At 40.5% G+C, this 3881-nt stretch overlaps 1 long non-coding RNA gene across 1 annotated transcript in view; it reads left to right on the top strand.

Annotated features, from left to right (window-relative positions):
• Nucleotides 1–3325, top strand: part of LOC139691713 (uncharacterized) — a 10178-nt gene extending 6853 nt beyond the window's left edge. The window contains exon 4 of the long non-coding RNA XR_011701672.1: nt 2599–3325. This is a non-coding gene — a long non-coding RNA (uncharacterized lncRNA). The remainder of the gene's footprint in view (nt 1–2598) is intronic.
• Nucleotides 3326–3881: the final 556 nt, after the last annotated feature.

The raw sequence follows: 3881 nt of genomic DNA, 5'->3' as shown, positions 1-3881 counted from the left end.
GCGTTTGATAGAGTGAATTGGGAAAAACTAATGAGTATATTGGAGAAAATAGGAATAGATTGGAGGGAAAGGAGGCTAATTAGCAACCTGTACATGTCTCAGACTGCTCAGGTTCGGGTGGGAAACGGGGAGTCAGGATGGGCAGTGTTAGGAAGGGGTGTAAGGCAGGGTTGCCCATTATCACCGTTGCTGTTCAACCTGTATGCAGAGGAAATGATTAAAGAGGCATTATGGGAAGAACTGGAGGTAGGAATGAAAGTGGGTGGGGAATTCGTAAAATCAGTTAGGTTTGCTGATGACCAAGCTTTAGTTTGTCAGTCAGCCAAGGGGCTGCAAGCATTGCTAAGTGAATTGGAAATTCAGTGCGACAGGTATGGGATTAGAATTAATATTAATAAAACAAAGATTATGCGATTTTCTAGAAAGAAAAAGGCCAAGCTTAACATTAAAATAAGAGGGCAAAAACTAGAGCAGGTAGAACAGTTTACGTATCTCGGTAGTGTTTTGGACCAACACGGTCAAAGTAGTAGGGACGTAAGAAGAAGAATTGCGCTAGGCAAAGAGGCTTTCACAAGGAGGAGGGAGTTGATGACGGGGACTTTGAGTAAGGATGTCAAGAAAAGACTCGTAAAAACTTTGATATGGAGCGTAGCTAGGTACGGTGCGGAAACGTGGTCATTAAAGCAGGAGGATAGACGTAGATTGGAGGCTTTTGAAATGTGGGTGTGGAGAAGAATGGAGAAGGTGAAATGGACAGAGAAGAAAACAAATGAGGAAGTACTTGGTATAGTGGGCGAAGAGAGGGGTTTGTTGGGAGCAATCCTATGGAGGCAGGAAAAGTGGATGAAGGGGGTGTTGACCGGCAGTGGGATGTTGAAGACTGTATTTGAGGGGAGAAGTTTAGGCAAACGAGGAAAGGGAAGGAACAGGATAGGGATGTTGGACGGGATGAAGGGAGGAAGAAAGTACTCAGAGGTGAAGAGGGACCTGATATAGAGTAGGATGATGGATTTTGTGTTTTGTTAGGAGTAATAAAATATTTGTTTGGTAGTTGTGTCCATCCAAAAACCTACCTTAACCGGTAGATTACCTTAAAAAATATATATAATAATATACAGAAACATATATATATATATATATATATATATATATATATATATATATATATATATATATATATATATATATACGTGTGTATTACATGTACATACATACATTGGGCTTCCTGAAAATAATGCAATGTGAAAGTGTTTCCCGTTAGTGTTAGTGATGGCTGTTATCGCAGTAAGTGCATTTAAATCATAGGATCAAGTCTCATATACGTGTGCAGTCGTATGGGACACTATAACAATAACCTAAGACATCCCAATTTCCTATTCCTATCCATATTTACAAAGAATTCAAATTGAAATTAGTCCAGATTTAAGCACCACACCCTGTGTGTAAATTTTTTCCTCTCAGATGCATACACATTCAGAAAAGTATATCTGAACATGGCCTTAGTCAAGTACGTAACCCTCTTAGTGCGGTGGGGATTCCAGGGGTACTTAGTGAGAAGTGCAAAGGGTAATTTAAGAAAATGTATCACCTTAGGAAAAAAAACATTATGAAGTTATTTGTTTAGATATCCATGTGCAGTTTTTTTATTTTAAAATAAAATATTGTAGTTAATAATGATGTAATACATTTACATAATCTGAGAAATAATTGTAATTATTACAGTATTATAAATTTGAAGAATATTTTTTTAGCAATAATATTTCGATTTTTAGACACAAAACTAATATTTTTTTATAACATTTTTCAGTAAAACTACCATGTTTAAATATAAGAAAGAATCAAAAAGACATGTAGAAAAAATTATAAATAAATAAAGAAGAACCAGTGAATCGCAAATTTTTTAGTCAGCCTCTGCATAGTTCGATTTATTTGAAAAGGCTGATCTCACTGAGTCAAATTAAGACTTATCCCCTTTCCTTGAGACTGCGGCAATGTGCTTACAATCTAAAGGCAGAAAAAAACCAAGTTCTAACTCACAGAGAACTGCTGACAATGTGATCCAATGCACAGGGCGCAATTGATTAGACAGGATGGATGGCAAGAGAAACCAAAATGATTACAAAGCAGTGCTCTCATTTCCATTGTATCAACAAAGTCTGAATAAGCAGTTATATATCAACACCACGACACCACAACGCATTCAAGAGATTACAGATGAACACAGATTAATTAGTAGCCTTTCAGTGGCTTTTCATAGTGGAAAGACCACTCAGAAAAAAACCGAGAAGACAATTAGGCTGATCTTCCCGACATGTACAAAACTGAACGAAACATTATAGTAAGAATTATACTTTTTGAAAAGCATTTAAAATTGCTAATAAAAATTAAAAAATGTGTTATATGATTCTATGGAATTCACCCTATCGATAGCACAAAAACCATAAATTATTAAAGAAAAAACCATAAGTTACAGTGATTTAAACAATAGCCTACGCAAGAGAAGATATATCGGCCCGCCGCACTAAGAGGGTTAAGGGTGCGATAAGAATTGTTTTGGTGAATTAGTGTATTGTCTTTGATCAAACCATTCCTTTGCAGAATTCATCGTTGAGGTGCGACCACTGAGCTACCCTTCCAGTTTACGAAGTCCTTTAAAGGATTATCGACTTAAACTGTTCATTAGGCGGATGTTCTACACTTTAAAAAGCAACTCTTTCTTGAAGGTAATACAACGGTGTCATTGGGTGCATAGCACGAAGACAGCAGCAAGGTTTGTTGATGGATACCACTATGGCCAATTCGTGTGCATCTCTATTGGAACTGGACGTTGAAGAACAGCTCTTTGCTGGTGTGGTTCACTTTCCCATTGAGGACTGCGGCGAGTTATTGAGTCGTTTAGTGGATATCAATGTCAAGAATGGAAGCGGACGGACACTGTTGCACGTGGCTGTTAGAGTCGGACGATTGGATTGGGTGGAGAGACTGTTGTCAATGGGATCAGACCCATGCAGTCGTGATTTGCTCGATTCATCGGTGATGGATGTGGCAACGGAGATGGTGTCCAAGTATCCAGGAGATACGAACCGTGAGTTGATCCGGAGATTTGTACTTCTCGCCGTGCGGATAGGCGGTAGAACTGTTGACAAGTCGTGTGGTGAATGTGAGGGTGCCGTTGGCGGTGAAGGAGGTGTTGGGTCACCGGGTGATTCGGAAGAAGCGTTGAGGACATCGAGAGTGCTCAGTAAATACGTCCAGCGGTCTGTAGAACAAATGAACGAGATGCTGGCATCGCAAACCGAAAATCTCTCCCAAAAGTTGTCTTCGTTGTCGGTGGAATTCTCATCAATGAAAGACCAAATTCAGAGTCTGACATCACTCGGAGAAGGCATCGCTGCGATGAGATCTGATGTGACATCCCTCGCGATACAGCTGACGCCTTATTTGGTCTCGCCAAGCGGGGAATTGACGACCGTTAGGGAGAATGTCGGAGCCATCTCGGGCGATACTCTGTTCCTCAAGGAAAGAATGAATGAGATGAAGTCGGATATGGCATTGCTGTTGAGTAAGCTTACTTCCTTGGGAGATTCGTTGGAGGGAATGACACCCGTGGTCCCATCAAACACGTCAGACCAAAGCGTCTACCTGAATCACTTGTCCTCGCTGCATAAGGGGATGGTCGACTTGGATAAAAAGCTGACCTGTCGTGACATACTTCTCAAAGCTCTCGAAACAAGCGTGACGTCTTTAGTGGAGAATATTCGTCCCACGATGGAATCACGGAGGCAGATAGCCGTAAAAGACGAGGGTCTTGGTCCGAAGGCGACAGATTTGGCCTCTTCTATTCCACAGAGTGTCGTACCGAACGGGGAAGAAACTAATTG

The sequence above is a fragment of the Hetaerina americana genome, unplaced genomic scaffold (genome assembly GCF_022747635.1).
Source record: "Hetaerina americana unplaced genomic scaffold, ioHetAmer1.1.p SCAF_39, whole genome shotgun sequence".
Classification (NCBI taxonomy): Eukaryota; Metazoa; Arthropoda; class Insecta; order Odonata; family Calopterygidae; genus Hetaerina; species Hetaerina americana.
The sequence above is the reverse complement of the archived record's forward strand: the minus strand, read 5'-3'. Positions and strand labels throughout refer to the sequence as shown.